The sequence below is a fragment of the Notamacropus eugenii genome, chromosome 6, assembly GCF_028372415.1.
Source record: "Notamacropus eugenii isolate mMacEug1 chromosome 6, mMacEug1.pri_v2, whole genome shotgun sequence".
Classification (NCBI taxonomy): Eukaryota; Metazoa; Chordata; class Mammalia; order Diprotodontia; family Macropodidae; genus Notamacropus; species Notamacropus eugenii.
This window is the reverse complement of record NC_092877.1, coordinates 37,009,067-37,028,248: the sequence shown is the minus strand read 5'-3', so window position 1 is coordinate 37,028,248 and position 19,182 is coordinate 37,009,067. Positions and strand designations below refer to the sequence as shown.

At 38.0% G+C, this 19,182-nt stretch overlaps 1 protein-coding gene across 10 annotated transcripts in view; it reads right to left on the bottom strand.

Moving 5' to 3' along the window:
• Window positions 1–19,182, bottom strand: part of STK33 (serine/threonine kinase 33) — a 283,094-nt gene that overhangs the window by 166,088 nt on the left and 97,824 nt on the right. For 6 of the 10 annotated variants that reach the window (XM_072619509.1, XM_072619512.1, XM_072619507.1 and 3 more), the window contains one exon: window positions 8,513–8,576. The gene's annotated coding sequence lies outside the window, so the exon portion shown is untranslated. Of the gene's footprint in view, window positions 1–7,068; window positions 7,158–8,512; window positions 8,577–19,182 lie in introns of all 10 variants that reach the window. The other 4 variants (XM_072619511.1, XM_072619516.1, XM_072619515.1 and 1 more) reach the window with 1 other exon arrangement.

Below are 19,182 nucleotides of genomic sequence, written 5' to 3'. Positions count from 1 at the left end.
GCCCCTCTTATTTTATTGCCATTCTTGTGTGCCAAGCTTCAGCTTTGGATTAGTCCCATCATCTGCCACCTTCACTCCTGCTCACATTCTGCCGAATAAAGCTGAAGAGAATCGTGAAACCATCCAGGCTAGGTCTGGTACAAGTGTCTTTTACACAATCTTAAATGAGCCCTCACAGAGACAAGGCAATCCTTTTACACTTGCCTAATCTATTTAGCATTTCACTCACCACAGTAACTTTTCGCACATCTTTTCATCCCTCCTTAAAATCCCCATGGTGCTATCTCTCCCCACCCTCCCATCTGAGAACTTTACTTCATATTTCACTGAAAAAAATTGAAGCCATTGGCAAAGGGTTTCTTTTCCCCTCTTCCTCATCTCATATCACTCAGATATCTTCCACCAACCACTTTCTCCTCCTTCATTCCTGTCTCTCATAAGTAGGTGACCCTTTTTCTTACCAAGGCAAATCCTTCTTCATGCTATATGAAAGTAATCCCATTCTGCCCCATCTTCTCCAGAAGATTGTTCCCTCCATTATTTCCACCCCATCACTAGTCTTTTACCTTTACTTGTCAATTGTATACTTTCCTGCTGTCTACAAACATATCCATGTCTCTCCCATCCTTAAAAACCTTCAATTCATCTTTCAATCCCAACTGTTATCCAGTATCTCTTCCATAAATTCCTTCCCTAAAATCCACAATGTCTCCTCTTACTTTCTTCTTAACTCTCTGTAGTCTGACTTCTGACTTCACCACTGAACTGAAACTGCTCTCTCCAAAGTCACCAGTGATGTTTTGTCAAATCCAAGAGCCGTTCTCATTTAGCATCCTTCTGATATCTCTGCAGTCTTTGGCATCATCACCTCCTTACTGAAACTCTTTGTACATTTTTGTGACCCTGATCTTGCCTGGAAATTCTGCTATCTGTCATTCTGCTCTTTCTCAGTATCCTTTGCTGGATTTTTCATCCTGGTCACACCAACTAACCATGGGTATCCCCTAAGGCTCTGTCCTGGGCTATTTTCCCTTTTCCCTCTGTACTGTTTTGCAGTGACCTACCAACTCTTTGTTTGATTCTGATATGAGATAAAAACCCTTTTTCTCTTTTTATCATAGTACAGTGTTTTGATTAGAAAAGGAAATTCTAGAAGGGGAAAGCGTTTCCACAGCACCAATAAAGTGACAGCTCACTGAGATAAGCTATTTACAAATATTATTTTATTTTCCATGACAACCCTGTGAGGTAGGTTCTCTTATTAATAAACCCATTTTACAGTTAAAGAAATTGAGGCTAATCAGTTAAGTTACTTGCTCATGGTCGTGCAAATAGTAAGTGCCTGAGGCAGGTTTTGAACTCAGGTCTTCCTGACTCCGGATTCAGCACTTTGTCCTCTGTACCATCTGGCTTGTCTCTAGACTGAAGAGATCCATAATCACCCATGAATCCATTTGAAGTCCCTGAATTTTGCTATAAAAGGCAAAATATACTATTTCCAATCCAGCAAGTCCAAGAAAAGAGACCTAAATAATGGACAATAAGAGTGTTAAATATCTGTCTCCTATCCTACAAGAATATTCCACTCCAAGAATTTGCCTAGGAACTCTTCTCTTCTCCCTCTACACTATTACAATGAATAATCTCATCCACCCCCATGGATTCAATTATCATCTCTATGCTAGTGATTCTCAGATTCTCATAGATCCCAGATCTCTCTCCTAACTGCCAGTCTTGCATCGCCAAACCTATATATAGATATTTCAAATTGGATATCATTTTAAAAACTCAGCATGTCCAATAATCTTTTCCTCTCCTCCAAACCCTCTCTTCTTCCTCATTTTCTTAGTGCTGTCAAGGATACCACCATCCCACTAGTTACTCAGGCTGGCAGCCTTAGTATTATTTTCAGCCACACACTCTCTCTTAACCCCTACATCCAACCTACCAACAAGTCCTGTTGATTCGATCTCTGTAACATCTCTTGTATATGCTCCTTCTCTCCTGGGACACTGTCACTGCTCTGGTGCAGGTATGCATCTCATGAGGTACCTCATGTCTCAAGTAATGCAATAGTCTGCTAATTGGCATCCTTGCCACATGACTGTCCTCATTCCAGGCCCATCTTCTTCTCAGCTCCCTAAGTGACCATCTCACACACACACGCGCGCGCACACACACACACACACACACACACACACACACACAAGCACATACACACTTAAACTTTAGTCACTCATTATTACCTCCAAGATCAAATATAAAATCCTCTATTTGGCTTTTGAGGCTTTTCATAACTTGATCCCTTCCTACTTTTCCATTCTTTTTTCACCTTGTTGTCATTCAATCGTTTTTCATTTATGTCCAAGTCTTTGTAACCCCAATCTGGGGTTTTCCTGACAAAGACACTAGAGTGGTTTGACATTTCCTTCTCCAACTCATGGTAACTGATGAAGAAACTAAGGCAAACACAATTAAGTAGCTTGCTTAGGGTCACACAGCTAGTAACCGTCTGGGGTTATGTTTGAATTCAGGAAGATGAGCCTTCCTGACTTCAGGCCTGGCACTCTGTGTGCCCCTTGGCTGCCTCTTCCACCTTACCCATGTACAAGCCAATGTCACTGGTCTCCTTGCTATTCCTCACTGGGTGCTCTATTTCCTGACTATTCATTTCCACTGTCGTTTTCAATGCTTTGAATGTTCTCCCCTCCTCATCTCTGGCTCCTGGCTTCCCTGACTTCTGTCAGGTTCCCATTGAAATCCTTCAGCAAAAAGACTTTCCTGATCCTTTAATACCAGTGCCTTTCCTCTAAGATTATCTCAGATTTATCTGGTATAAATTTTGTTTATTGAGAGTTGCTTGCATGTTGTCTCTCCCATTAGTGTGTGAGCTCCTGGAGAGCATGGACTGTTAGTTATGATTTTCTTGGCACAGTGCTTGGCACGCAGCAAGAGTTTTAGAAATGCTTGTAGATTTGACTGGTTGATTTGCAAGCCACAGGGATGAAGTGATATACAGAAGGTCAAAAAATAGTATTTTGAACCCAGGTATTGGCACTCTAAATCCAATTTTATTTCCAGGGCAATTTATTGATCCAACATACTCCCTCCAAATGATTCAACACAGAGGAAAACATTTGGAATCTCTCCTGTGTAGAAGAATACCGCCCCAATCTACCCTCGCCTTATCCCCACCAGAACCACTCTTCTCATCTGTGCAAGGGGGTCTGTACCTACATGGCACAGGAAAACTGAAAAAATGACTGCAGAATCAACCTGAGAGGAGAAGGTACTCAAACTCAATAATTATTGACTCTAGAACAGGGGTGGGAAACCTGAGGCCTTGAGGTCACAAGTGACCTTTTAACAAGTGCAGCCTTTTAACTGAGTTCAAGTTTCACAGAATAAATCCTTTTATTAAGGGAGGATTTGTTCTGTGAAGTTCAGATTCAGTTAAAGAGTCACACTTGAGCACCTAGAGGGTGGCATGTGACCTCAAGGAAGCAGGCTCCCTGCCCCTGCTCTAGAAGATTGCCTATGACACCATTTCCTACGCTCTAGGGAACTCCATGGTTTGCATGATAGAAACAGGGATCCCTTGAAAAAAATACTGTATTTTTTGTAGTATTTTTCCTTCTAAAATATGAAGTTATGTATAAATCAAAAATGTACAGCAATTTTAATCTAAAAATAGGCTAAATTTCTTTTATTTCTCTACCAGATTTTCTTGAAGGCATTTCCCTTTTCTGGGAGGTTTTTCAATCCCCTAGAATTTTCCCAATGGGCAGTTATAGTTCCTTAATATATTCTAAGCCTAAATCTTTTAGGTCAAACTAAAAGTTTGGGAAACATTAATCTAGAGATATCTTTATAAACTGCTGCCATTTTTCATACCTTATAACTTCTGGCTATGCTTTCTCCACAAGTCTACCTCACAACCATTATTATTTTAAGTTTGAGACTGCTGGTGTGTACAAAAGGAGAGCATGGACCCCTTTTGGAGATAATGTTTTGTACTGACTGTTCTCATTATACCCATTTAGCAAATGTCTTCTGCCACAAATTAACTGAGGCTACTGGAAAATTATTAATCAAATAATTTAGCATGGGGGAAGAAGTTCATAAGTCAAAGTACTTAAAAATCCAACCTTTCAGGGTTACCCCTAGGACGATAAAAGAGAGTAGGTAAGATGTCATCCAGCCTTTGGTAAACCATCCTGACAATATGAGTGGAAGCTGAAAAAAGTAGCTCCAGAAGGCATGCTACAAGTAGAAAGAACTTGAGTGTTGCACAAATGTAATCTAGTAATATCATTTTTCCAGTTTACAGCTTTTCTGAAGTTTGAACATTTTGGATGTTGGGAAATGTAGCGCAGCTCCTAGCACATACTAGGGGTTTAATATTGAATGACTGATTGATTTAAATATACTTTATGGGGGTTTAAATGTGTTTTTAAGAACCTAAAAGTTGATATATGTATCAGCTACTAAGGGAAAATATCTCCCTTCTCAGTGGAGGAAACTATTTGGAAGTGACATGTAACATCCTCATTCACTCAATATACATTTCTTAAGTTTCTATGACTTGCAGTGCACACCAGTGGTACACACTGAGGGAGAATGAGGGCAAATGAACACTGTCTCTATCAATGAAATTCAGTTATTGTTTAGTTGTATCTGACTCTTTGTGACCTCATTTGGGATTTTCTTTGCAAAGATATTGAAGTGATTTGTCATTGCCTTCTCTAGTTCATTTTACAGATGAGGAAACTGAGTAAATACGGTTAAGTGATTTGCCCTGGCTCACACAACCAGTAAGTCTCTGAGGCTAGATTTGAAATCAAGAAGAGAAGTCTTCCTGACTCCAGACCCTGCACTGTCCACTGTGTCATCTAGCTGACCCTACCAATGAAGTCCTTATAGCCTAATGGGGGAGACAAGATGACTACAATAAATATAATGCAAATTAGATTATGATATCACATTGAAAGATGAGAAGGCTAAGACAAAACTTTGGTAAATACCTGTCTGTGTTCATCCTATGTTTTCAAAGAAGATCATGGCATCACAGAAATGATGATATGACTTGCACTTGACTTTGTTTTGAATGAGGGAGGGCTGTGCTCACTTCTCCTCCAGAGTCATCTGGATCCAGTGGATCACTTCTCCAGGATGACTGGAGAAGGCCCAGGATGCACTGGGAGACCTTGTCCTATTCAGGTACTCACTTAAAGTGAGGTACTTCCTATGCAGTTAATAGGCCTCTTTAAGAAATAAACAGGGAATGACCACTTTAATGAGCAAAAGAAAAAAAAATAAGTAAATCCAGCTGTGAGAGAAAGAGCAACAGTTCCTATTGATAATCACTCTGAAGCCATCAAGTGGAGTTTGGACAGGGACCTATTATTGTGCAATATATGGGCTTCAGATTACACTGGGTTTAAGTTTTAGGAAGGAGTAGCAAGAGAAATCATGGAAGGTTATAAAGGAAAACTCCCTCTTGAGTTAAGAAAGAGATAACAAAATTCCAGCTTGAATCAGCCCCAGACTAACTGTGCAGAGAAGGCTGATCACTCCATATTACTAGAGATTTGATGTACAGCACTGCATTTGCTCATGTGGGTCGAAACACTCACAAACACCAAGACTGGCTTGATGAAAATGATGGGGAAATCCAGGAGCTGCTAAATGAAAAGTGAGAACTCCACAGGATTTACCAGCAGGATAGTTCATCCAACTCTAAGACTGCAGCATTTAATTCCATCAAAAGTAAAGTACAAGCAAAGCTTAGAGAGATGCAGGATTCCTGGCTCAGTAAGAAGGCAGATGAAATTCAGTTTTATGCTGATAGTAACAATCCAAAGCACTTTTATGATTCCCTGAAAGTTATTTATGAACCAAAAACCTATGGTGCATCACAACTACTTAGTGCTGATGGGGTCACATTGATTAGTGATAAGGACATGATCCTAGAGAGATTAGCTGAACACTTCCCTAGTGTTCTCAACAGATCATCATCAATCAATGCTGAGGCCATTGACCTTTAACCTCAGGTTAAAGTTAATCCCTCCTTAGTTAAACTTCCAGCTGAAGAAAAGGAACATTAGGTTCCTTTCATATGACAAAGCATGGTGCTGATTCTATTCCAGCTGAATTTTACAAGACAGGGGACTATTGCTCATACAAAATCTGAGTGAAATATTCCAGGTTATGTGGCAAGAAGATGTTATCCCTCCAGAGTTCAAGGATACCTCCATTGTCCATCTCTATAAAGGTAAAGGGAATAGATTGTCTTGTGACAATGGTAGAGGGGTCTCTCCCTTTGTCAATGCCAGCAAGATACTTGCTAGAGTCCTCCTTAATAGGCTGATCCTTCACCTGGAAGATGGCCATATACCTGAGAGCCAGTGTGGCTTCAGAAAGGGCCAAGAAACGGTTGATATGGTGTTTGCTGCCCAACGACTCCAGGAACAGAACACAGGTCTGTACACAATGTTTGTAGATCTGGCCAAGGCCTTTGACACTGTTAGCCGTGAGGGCTTATGGAAAATTATATCAAAATTTGGTTGCCCAGAGAAGTTCATCAGCATTGTACGTCAATTTCAGGATGGCACGTTTGTCCTGGTTCTGGATAATGGACAAAGCTCTCGTGCCTTCTCAGTCACCAGTGGAGTGAAATAGGGCTGTGTGCTTGCTACCATGCTTTTTAGCATGATGTTTTCGGCCATGTTGTCAAATGCTTTCAATGAGAATGAACATGGCATCAAGGTCAACTACCATACTGATGGTAAATTCTTCAGTTTGAAAAGGCTACAAACCAAGACCAAAGTGGAGGGAGTGTTGGTGCATGATTTTCTGTTTGCAGACGATTGTGCATTCAATGCAGCCTCTGAAGCTGAAATGCAACAAAGCATGGATCAATTCTTTGCTGCCTGTGCTAATTTTGGCCTAATAATTAATATCAAGAAAAAACAGGTGCTTCATCAGCCACCACAACATCATCCATACATGGAACCATCGGTTACAACAAATGGAGAAGTTTTGAATGCTGTGGATAAGTTCACTTACCTTGGTAGTGTACTTTTCAGGGATGTACACATTGACAATGAGGTTGACATATGCTTTGCCAGATCATCATTAGTTCTAATCGGAGAATCCTGAAGGGGGAAGAACTTTGTTATGACAATAAATTTGATTTTGAAGATGACCAGCACAAGACTCCGTGTCACTCTGGAGCTGTAAACTGCCAAAAACCAGATGAACTAGAATTCATTCCTTAGTATCGCAGAGGGCCGCTTGACTCTAGAAAGACATGACTCAACACACAATTGAATTTTGTGAACAGAGAAGGTTTTGATGTTTGTTTGTTGTATTATTTAAATGGCTCCTGGGAGTTGTGCTAAGTAAGCAGCACCAGAAGAAAGCTGGCTCAAGCAGACTTCCCAAAGCAGGGTACAGATGGTCCAGCACGAGTCTCCAAAGAAAGGTTTGGGAGAGAAGAGGTATTAGATTGACTACCAAACTGAAAGTCTACAAAGTCATGCTGACCTCATTGTTGTATGCCTGTGAAACACGGACAGTCTGCCAGTGCCATGCCAGGAAAGTGAATAGCTTCCATTTGAATTGTCTTAGGAAGATTCTAAAGATCACCTGGCAGGATAAAGTACCAGACACTGAGGTCCTTGCTCAAACTAAACTGCCAAGCATTCAAACTATGATTCAGAGAACACAACTCTGATGGGCTTGCCATGAATGCAAAATACATGCTTGCCAAAAAGACTATTTTATAGAGAACTCGCATGGGGCAGGCGATCATATATTGGTCAGAAGAAGTGATACAAGTACACACTCAAGATCTCTCTCAAAAACTTTGGATTTGATTGTGGGACATGGGAAACATTGGCACAGGACCACTTGGCATGGCGTAACCACATCAGAAGAGGTGCTGTGCTCTTTGAGCAAAGCAGAATTGAGACAACACAAAGTAAACGTAGGATGCACAAATTTGGAGTAACCATCCCAAATATTCACCTGGATTATCTGTGCCCAATCTGTGGTAGAGCATTCCGAGCTCATATTGGTCTGATCAGCCACCATTGTACACACTGAAACTTCACTTTATGATAGTGATGTCATTTTGGTCCTCTTCAAGAACAAAGCACAACAACCAATCATATGACATTCCTTCATCCTCTTTCAACTCAACATTCCAGCATGATAGTAAAACTTGTGGCATCTCTGCCCCTTCTGACAATAGATATTTGTTAATAAAAGTCATGTAATAAGTTTTGCAGGTAGAAGATTCACATTAACAAGATCTTTGAAATATCTATGGATTAACCTTTCTATGGGCTAATAAATGAATTTCTCATCGATTCTGAACTCTGAGGTAGTTACCAATGATAATTTAGAAGCCAGAAGTAAATGAAATTTGGAGAAGATAATTTTAGGGAAACGAAATATGTTTTAATGAATAATCAAAAGCTTAAGATTTTCAAAGTAGTGTACTCACCTGGCTTACATGAAAGTGAGTACATTCATGAAACAGCACTTCCATCAGGTTTTACCCCCATTACCTAAACAAAAGAAGCAACAGAAAAGTGAATAACTTTCCAATTTATTACTAATGCTATCATTATTTTTAAAAATATACTTTGTGTGTGTGTGCGTATGTGTGAATGTGTGTGTGTGTGTGGTGTCTGACCATGTGAACTTTTCCACATGTTTCTATGCTTAGGACAAATTACAGAATCTTAAAGATGAAAGGTATCCCAGAGATAATCTAGTCCATCCCTAGTTTCATATTTTCATCTGGTAATGCTGCTCCTATTTTCCAAAACCTTCCCCTGTAATTCTATTCTTTTTTTATAAAGGAGGAAGAAAAGGAACAGAAAAGATGGAGATATAGTAGCCAAAAGAGGGGTGGGAGGTCATTGAGACATTTTTTAAAAATTCAGAGGAGAATGGTCGAAGGATATGAACAGGCAATTTTCAGAGGAAGAAATTAAAGCTATCTATAATCATATGAAAAAATGCTCTAAATCACTATTGATTAGAGAGATGCAAATCAAAACAGCTCTGAGGTACCACATCACACCTATAAGATTGGCAAACATGACAGAACAAGAAAATGATAAATGCTGGAGAGGATGTGGGAGAGTTGGAACACTAATTCATTGTTGGTGGAGCTGTGAGCGCATCCAACCATTCTGGAGAGCAATTTGGAACTATGCCCAAAGGGCTACAAAAATGTGCATACCCTTTGACCCAGCAATATCGCTACTAGGACTATATCCCCAAGAGATCATAAAAATGGGAAAGGGTCCCACATGTACAAAAATATTTATAGCAGCACTCTATGTAGTTGCCAAAAACTGGAAGTCAAGGGGATGTCCATCAATTGGGGAATGGCTGAATAAATTATGGTATATGAATGTAATGGAGTACTATTGTGCCATAAGAAATGATGAACAAGAAGACTTCAGAGAGGCCTGGAAGGACTTATATGACCTGATGCTCAGTGAAAGGAGCAGAACCAGGAGAACTTTGTGCACAGCAACAACCACAGTGTGTGAGAGTTTTTTCTGGTAGACTTGGAATTTTGTAATAATGCAAAAACTTCTCATAAAAAAAAAAATCCCAAAGGTGGTTCTCAAGGCAAAATGCCTTCCACACTCAGAGAAAGAAATATGGAAGTCACTCACAAAATGTAGCAGATCATGTTTGTGTATGTGTATGTGTTTGTGTATCATGTTCTGATTTGTTATACGATTTCTTTCATCTATTTTAGTCTGACTACATAGCATGACTATAGTGAAAATATACTCAATAGGAAAGTATATGTAGAATCTATACAGAATTGTATGCAGTCGTGGGGAGGGAGGGGGGTAGTGGGGGGTAGGTGGGGGGGGATAAAATCTCAATTGTATGGCAGTGATTGTTAAACATTAAAAAATAAAAAAATAAAAAAATAAAAAAAATTCAGAGGAGAGAATTGAAGGTCAGAAAGGAGCACCGATAAGCAGAACAGCTTTGAAAGCTACACACTAAATGTATTACCCATCTTAAAAGAAAAACCAATTGTTTCATTTATGCTCCTCTTTTTCTTTTCTCTTCTATGGGAAGAAATGCTCATTTTATTTGGTATTTGCTAAATGCAGAATAAAAAGAAAATAAAATTTTAAAACTCTTCCTGATATTCAAACCAGAAAACAGAATGAAATGTTTCATCTATAAAAGTGAAACCATTGTGCTATATCAATAGGGAATAAATATAAGCAAGAGTGTATTTGTTATCTGGGAATGGTGACAGATTTGAACCAATCAAAAATCAGAAAATATTAGAGTCAGAAGAGCTTTCTGACTCCAGTTAGCCCAACCCTTTATAGAAGCACAAATCCCCTCTACAACATGGCAGAAAAGTGATAACTCAGCCTCTGTTCAAACACCTCCAGAGACAAGCAGCTCACTAACTACTAAGGTAGCCCATTCCACTGTTAACACCCTAAGTCACATGACTCTACAATGGTTCTACACTGCAGGATCAAGCTGAACAAATCTAGGTACTACAGAAGAGGAGTATGAAGATGAGGACAAGAAGGAGGAGGATAAGAAGGAGGAAGAGGAGGAGATGAAGAAAAAAGAAGGAAAGAGAGAGGCTTAGATGGCCAGAAAATTCACAAGAGACAAAATCCATGAAAGGGGCCAGGAGTAAAACCCAATTATTATATGCCCAGAGTTTAGGGTAACAAACTAAAGACCTATAAATCCTAATGTGAGAAGGCAAATTTGGCCTCATAAGAATCACTGAGATTTGCTGAGATGAAATTCATGACTGGAATATAGCTCTGGATGGGAATACCTTGTTCAAAAGAACTAGAGTAGGTAAAGGGGGAGGGGGGTATGAGATGCACTATATATTAAGAAAGCATACTTGTGTGAGTAAATCTAGGAAATAGATGGGGGAAAATAGAGGGAGGGTGTGTGATATTTGGATGAAGAATAAAGGAGTGAAAAATAGAAGTGATTTTGCCACTGCAGTATACTATAAACCCATTTGACAGAAAAAGAAGCTGAAGAGTCTGAGAAACAGATCACAGGCTTTACACAAAGGAACTTTATCAGAGATGTACTAGAGTTCTCTCACTTCCAAAAGCAGAGTATCTAATAACATCCTGACTTGCCTTAATGATAATTTCATCCTTCAAGGGGTAGAGGAACCAGAAGGAAATTCTATCCTGGATCTGATTCTCACTATCAGGGAGGAACTGGGTGAAGGAGTCAAAAAGTTAAGAAACTTGAGGGCAAAGTGACCATCCTCACCTAAGATCTGTAATAAAGAAGAGATATAAGCTAGTGTGATATGCATCCTAGATTTAGAGAAAGCAGATTTCAAAGGGTTCTAAGGAAAGATAGATTAAAATCCCGTGGACACTGAGGAAAATTAGTCCAGAAGGAATAGAAAATTCTTAACAACAAAATTTGGAAGACACAAAGGGAAACAATTCCAAAAAGAAGCGGGGAAATGGGATCTGTATGAAGAAATCATTGTGGATATACAAGGAACATACCACTTACAAAAAGAAATGTACAGAAGATAGAAGGCAACAGAAAACAAATAAAAGTGTATGTAACAAGAACATGAGGAGTGCTCAATGCAGAGGCCAGTAAGGGAAGCTAAAGGTAACAGTTTTGTTTTATTTTTCTTTATTAAAAGTAAAAAGATAATCAAAGAAAGTATAGGAATGTTGTTTATTATGGGACAATGATAGTTGAATACAGGGGAAAGGGAAAGAAATAAGCATTTATGAAATGCCTCCCGCTAAGTAGAATTAGCAGAATAAAAATGATTACAAAGAGTTGACACTCAAGATGAGCAAAGAGAAAGTATGAAAGGACTTTGCGGAATCCTAGTGACATGCCCCAGATGAAATATATGCTCTAGTACTGAAAGAACTGGCAGTGATTGCTAAGACATTGTCAGTGATATTAGAAAGATCATGGAAAACAAGCAAGGTACTATAAGCCTGAAGGACAAATGTTGTGATTTTCCAAAAAGGAAAGGGAACAGAGTCTATAAACTATAGGTCAGTGAACCTGACTTCAATTACTGGGGAAAGTCTAAAATTGATCATTAAAGACATAGTTGGGACCAATATGGAAATGTTTTAGGTAATTGCGCGTGTATAACCTATATCTGATTGCTTACTGTCTTCTAGGGGAAGGGAGGGAGGGATATAATTTGTAACTCAAAACTTAAAAGTGTTAAAAATTGGAAAAAAGGGAGACAGAAGGAAGGAAGGAAAGAAGGAAGGAAGGAAGAAAGGAAGGAAGGAAGGAAGGAAGGAAGGAAGGAAGGAAGGAAGGAAGGAAGGAAGGAAGGAAGGAAGGAAGAAAAAGAAAGGAAGGAAGAAAAAGAAAGGAAGGAAGAAAAAGAAAGGAAGGAAGGAAGGAAGGAAGGAAGGAAGGAAGGAAGGAAGAAAAAACAAAATGGGTCATTGAAGCATCTTTTTGAAAAATGTGGAGAACAGAAGGAAAACCAGAAAGAAACCCAAACAGGATATCTTTGAAAGCTATAGACTGAACTTATAAACTGTTTTTTTAAAAATCTACCATACATAATATAGATCTGCAGTTTCATATACAATCCCCTTTTTCTGTTATATTATGTAGATTGAAATGCTCATTTTATTTGGAATTTGCTAAGTTCACAATAAAAAAAGAAAAATTATTGAGAGAGTTGAAGAATAGTTAGAGGAAAGTTGTGATTACACAGAGCCAGAGTACATCAAGAACAAGTCAGGTCAAACTGCCAGAATTTCTTTTCCTTTTTCACAGGATTGCTACAGTAAGAGATGATGGAATGCTGTGGACATGATTTACCCAGATTTTAACAGAACTACTAATAAACTGTCTCACACTATTCTTAGGAGAATGTGGAAGAGATGTTCGTTAGATATTACATCCAGATGGATTCTGGTTGGATAGTTGGATGCAAAGAATAATTGTTAATAGTTCAATTGCAGCCTGATAGAAGTTTTCCAGTGGAGTATATCAGGATTCGTATCTGGCCATACATTATACAATATTTTTATCAATGACTTGGATAAAGGCATAAATGGCAGACTCATCAAATTTGAAAATGACACAGAACTGGGATAGATGGCTAACATAAGTGGATGACAGAATCAGTATCCAAATTTATCTTGATAGACTAAAGCATTGGATGGATGTAATAAGATGAAATTCAATAGGGATATCACACATGGATAAAAATCAGTGTCGCAAGTATAAAAATGGTGGAGGCATGGATAGAAAATAATTGTTCTGTAAAATATCCATAGGTTTTAGTGGATTACAAATTTAATATGAGTCTATAGTATAATGTAGCAATCAAAACAGCTAATGCAGGCTTAAGTTACATTAAGAGGGAAATAACTTACAAGAATAGGGAGGTGATGTATTATTCCACAGTATATTGCCCTTAACAAACCTCACACTTGGAGTACTATGTACAGGTTTAGGCACCATGGATTAGGAAGGCTATTAAAAGTGTCCAAAGGATGTTGACCATGATGATTAAGGACCTTGAGTTCAAGACACAAGGATTATTTGAAGAAAGTGAACACATTTTCCAACACTTAAATTTTCTCTAAAAGGGGGTGGGTTTACCCTCGTTGTAGATATTCAGGCAGACACTAGGTGGCAACTTTATAGTTAGGAGTCTTTCTGAATATGGGTTGAACTAGATGGCCACTAAGGTCCCTTTTAACTCTCAAATTCTACAATTCCATAAAATATAATGCTCTTCTTACTGACAGCCCTCCAAATACTTCATAGTATCATGAGATCACAGCAGTAGAGGTAAATCAACCTTAAAAATCACCTAATCCAAACTATTAATTTTACAGATAAGGAAACTGAAGCCCAGAGAGTTTGGCAAGTTGAGATCATCATCTCCTTGTCTTCTCTTCCACAGACTGGTGAAAAATCACCAGTTTCTTTACAAATGATTTTCTAATAACTTGACTTCTGATCTACTTACCCCCACCCCAGTGTTATGTTCCAAATCATCAGAAAAATATAATCAGAACTAAACAAAATATTCTAACCATCTAGAGTGCTCTGACCCAGGCAGAGTTCAGAAGAATCACCACTTCCTTTCTTTTTGGCAATATAATTTTATTAATGACTTTATATTGCTCTCTATATCCATACATTTTGGCACAACTCCCCTTGTCACCAATGTTATACTTGCAAGATGGTTATCCATGATTAAGTCCAGTCCTTGGATACAGAACAGAGCAAATCTAACTCACCTTCAAAGAGACAAAATGTATTATTTTACCCTCATTAACATCATTAAAAAACACCATGAAACAATAACAAGGCTAAATCTCAACTTTTGTTATGAAAACTAAATCCAGCACATTTAAAATTTTATAGATAAGATAAAATCAGCATGGAACTCAAAAAAATACAGAAAATATAGTGTCCTTAAAAATTAATCAAATTGTTTTTTCTAGACATCCTCCTGATATTCATGTAAAATGCACAGTTTTTGACATGTGCAGGCTTTTTTTGGACTCAGCAGGTATTTCAATTAATAGAAGAGGTTATAAAGGGTCTTTTGAATGTACTCGGTGCTTTCAAAGGGTATGTCCAACCTTAATGAGCATAACATTTCAGATTCAGAACACTATTATTTGGTTTGCCAAAAACATAGGCAATTGTTGAATTGAACATTGTTTTCCCATTGGGGAGGGACACAGGTGCACTATTGGAAAGGTTTGACTTTTATGTCATTTAAGGAGTTATTTGTTTTAAGACCCTCTGAGGACATCAATATTAGATTTTAATACAACTGAAATCTTCAAACAAGTTTGAAGATTAAACAAGCAAAACCCAAATACAGGTCGGTTCCTAGTTTCACCTAACTGCCATACCCATGTCCTTGATTTAAAAACATAAACCAATTAGCCATCCTACTGGTATGACAACTAGATATGGCAAAGGTTCCATGTTTCACACACAAGGATCGCACTACGAAGATGCTTCATAGGGTATGTTCATTGTTTTCCTAGTATTCACTCAACCACACTTTCTTTTCCATACCTTTTATGGCTGACGGTGCCCACTTTCCTACTCACTAACTCATGGAGTTCTATAGCCAGAAAGGACTTTAGATTTAGCAATTTAGCACAAGCATGCATGAAGAGTTGACTGTGTATGGAGCAATATTCTGGGTGTCATCCCTGGAAAGGTTCTTGCCCACATGGCACTTATTTTCTACTAGGGCGATAGGACACATAAACTTACTTCTTCAATATTTAAAAGTTCTGTAATGTTTGTTGCTGGGATTGTCAGGATGCTGCAGGCATACCTCCCGCCAATGCCTACCACAAACTCCTCTAGGACTTAGTAGAGGATCTTTTAAATTTGTCAAGTCTGAAAAATCTTTTACTCTGAAGCCAACCTGAAGAGGAACCTCTTTGACTTTAGCTATGTGAGACCTAAGAAAAATCACATATGCTCTATCACTGGACCCATGCTTGAAGTCTTTTAAACTTGAGAACCTACCTGTGTTTGTACTTTGCTAGAACAGCTCTTGAGACACCAGGGGCACCTTCATGACACAATGAGGCATCAGAGTGGGATGTTAGGAGACATAACACGTACACAAAGTAGAATATAAGTTCCATTAAAATGTAAGCTCCGAGAGGGCAAGGCTTATTCATTCTTTGTATTTGCATCCTCAGAACCTGGCAAAGTCTCTGCCACATAGGAGTCAATTAATTAATGCTTGCTTGTTTGTTGAATAAAATATATTTTGTCTATCTGAAAGACGAAAAATGTTACACAAGATCTGAAGTTATTGACAAGGGGTAACCAGAAGTCTTTATGAAAGAGGTAGCATTTGGGCTTTAATGAATGGGTATGAATTCAATAGGTGGACAGGGAGAGGGCACTTCAGGCACAGGGACAATGAAAGCCAAGATGGAACAGACCAAGTACTAGGAATAGGGAGTAGACCACTTTGGCTGGTGTGTAACAAAGAAGGGAGCAGTATGAGATTTAGCTGGAAAGGTGGCAATAGCACCTGAAATTTATTCAAGGTCACCTAGTTAGTAAGAGGCAGAGTCAAGACTTGACCCCAAGTCTCCTGATTCCCAGTAGAGCACTCACAAGTGGTCCGTGAAATCTTGTGATGGAGCTGAGTGAAACTCTCTGACATAAAAGAACAAAAGTGTGACCCTGGTCATGACCACTAGGTTCTACCCAACTGAGTTCACCAACCACAAATAACAACCTGCTGGGGATTCAGGTTCTAAAGAATGATTTCTTTTTATTTGACCTAAGAGACTGAAGCAACAAGACTGACCATATGAGCAGCACAAAAGGGGTATATGGTGTAACAAGCTAAGGAGTATAACATCATAAGATTGATGCTAGCAGTGAAAAGCTTTACAGATGTTATCACCAGTTGCTTCTTTACATTAAAGGATATCTCCTAGCAATTCAATACAGTAATTACTTGACATTAAAATGGTCATGTAATTTATTTGGCATTTAACAAATGTAACGTGAATCTGGGTAAGGGAAATCATTTAGGGAAGGGTGTGCTCCTAATAGTCAACTCATAACTGAAGTATTACACAGAAGAGAGCTAATGTATTTTTAAAACCCTGCTTCTATAGACTAATAAAGAAAACTTGGAGGATCATATCTCTGAGTGAATGACAAACCAAAGCAAAGATTATATGGCCAATTCAGGTTCTAAACAACAATTTACAAAGAAAAATGGATGAAGCAATTAAGAGCTCTCAAAGAACTCAGTTCACTTATTATAACTCTAAGATAGGAATTGGATTTTATTATATCAATTACTCAGGAAAAATGTGTAGAGTTTTCAATGAGCACATTATTAAAATACTGACCTAATTTACTAATGAAAGGGCAGGATTCATTTGATCTAGCCTTTTCCACAGAGGATTTTTCAAACAGGCCCTGTTACCTCCATAATACAATGCAGTCTTATATGTCTGGCTTTATCTGGTGGAGTGAGATAACTCCACTGCTATTGTCCAGGTAGATTTTCATTTTTCCCAGACCATAGTTTTATAAGAAGTAAATCCCCTAACTTCACAGAACTTACAGTGCCTACTGCTTAGAAATATTGTCATAAAAGCAGAGGAAGGACACAAAGAATGAAATGCTGTCCAAGGTACAATGTGAACAAACTCATATACCAACAAATAGCTTTCTTCAACAACTTCAGTGCATTAAGTATGTCTGATACATATCTTTATGTCACTATATCTTTGGAAATAAAAAAAGTCAAATTCTAGAGTCTAGAGTCAGTTGCTATTTTACCTTTCATTTGGTTCAAATGTTTCACAACTTAAGTCTATGGTATTACAAGCCCCTTCAGAAGACTTAAATAGTATTAAAATACTACTTTCAATTTAAAGGGCAAAATATCTGGAAAATTAAGGTCACAATGTTCAAAAACCTAATGGAGTATGGATTTCTGCTTGAAGTACTTCAACCAGAAACTGTAGCAATCTTAAATCTGTCTCTCCTGGATATAATAAGTTTTAAAGCTTTTGAATGAATTTTCAGAATGTTTCACATATCCAAGAACTTCAGCTCTATAATAATGGAATTTCTGTGTGTCATCAGAAAGTTACACAGTATTGAAAACAAAGGACAATTGCAATCATTTTAAAAAACAGAAAACAGAACTATCTCTAGTAGATTATTTGTCTTGTATTTGTAAGAATTCCTGAAAACTTGAAAGTTCGGTTTTTTTTGTTCAAAATGGTCAAAAACATTACAAGTGCCTGATTAGACCATTCATTCATTCAACAAACACTATTAAAGTGCCTGCATACGCAGAGCTCTTACTTAGACACTAGGGGAAGAAACAAAAGTAAGTAAGAACATACAGTCTAGTAACAGCAACAAAGATGTTTCATGGCCCCATAGTTGCATCAGTATGAATATTTTCGCCACCAATTCATTCCATTAACCCTAAATAAATAATTTGTCTGACAGTTGTGGTCAAATAATTGATCATCTTGATAATATCTATAAACTTGGCTTGGCTAGTCTCCTGAGTAGCGACATAACCATGCCTATCACTGGGCCAGTGCTCAAAGTCTTGCACATTTTGGGAGGATTAGAATTTGAACTCTGCTAACACAGCTTTAAAAAACTCAGGGTCACATTCATTCCATCATGAGATATTAGAGCAGGATTTTAGTGGAGGCATAATAACAATGAAAACAATAAAAGCTTAAATTTATATAATCCTTTAAGATTTTTGAAGCTTTTGTATACATTCTTAGTTATTCCTCATAAGTACTCTGTGATGTAGGCCATGAAAATATTATTATTTCCAATTTACATATGGGGAAATTGAGACCTAAGAAAGTAAAGTGATTTTCCCAAGGTCACACAAATACTAAGTGACAGTCATATTCAAACTCAATTCATGACTCGCAGTCCACTGTTTTCACTTTACCCCCACATGACACATACATCAATATAACTATATAGTAAATTGAAATCCAGACAAAAAATATTTAAAAATAAAATACCAAAAAAAACAGAAAATCAGGAAGGTACTAAGCATAATACAAGGACAAAGGAAAGAAAAATTATTTCTAACAATGAGGAGTAGAAGAAGTAGGAAAGGTATTTGAGCCATCCTTAAAGGACAGACAGTATATTAACAGAAAGAAAAGCGGGGAGGAATTGCAGGTAGAAGGCACAGTACAAACAAAAGCATTGAGGCAAGAAAGCTAAATGGGTTAACTAATATAAAACTATATGGATTTTATTTCTTTGTTTTATGGAATTTTAAAGTGAAAAAGGGCTTCAGAGGCTATATACTACAACTTGTATCTGAATAAGCACTATAACATACTACAAAAGTGACTACCCAGCCTTTGCCTGAAGAACTCAAATAAGAGAAAACCCACTGTCTTCCTTTCAGAGTAATCAGTTCTATCATGAGCTAGATGCAATTGTTAGGAAACTTAAATCTCTTTGCATCTTCTATCCAGGGTGAGCAGGCATGAATGGTTGGAGGTTTGGATCACAGATATTATTGTATTGCCCCTTTCCTTAAACCTACCCATCTTCTAAATGTCCCTATTGCTGTCAACAGAACCATCA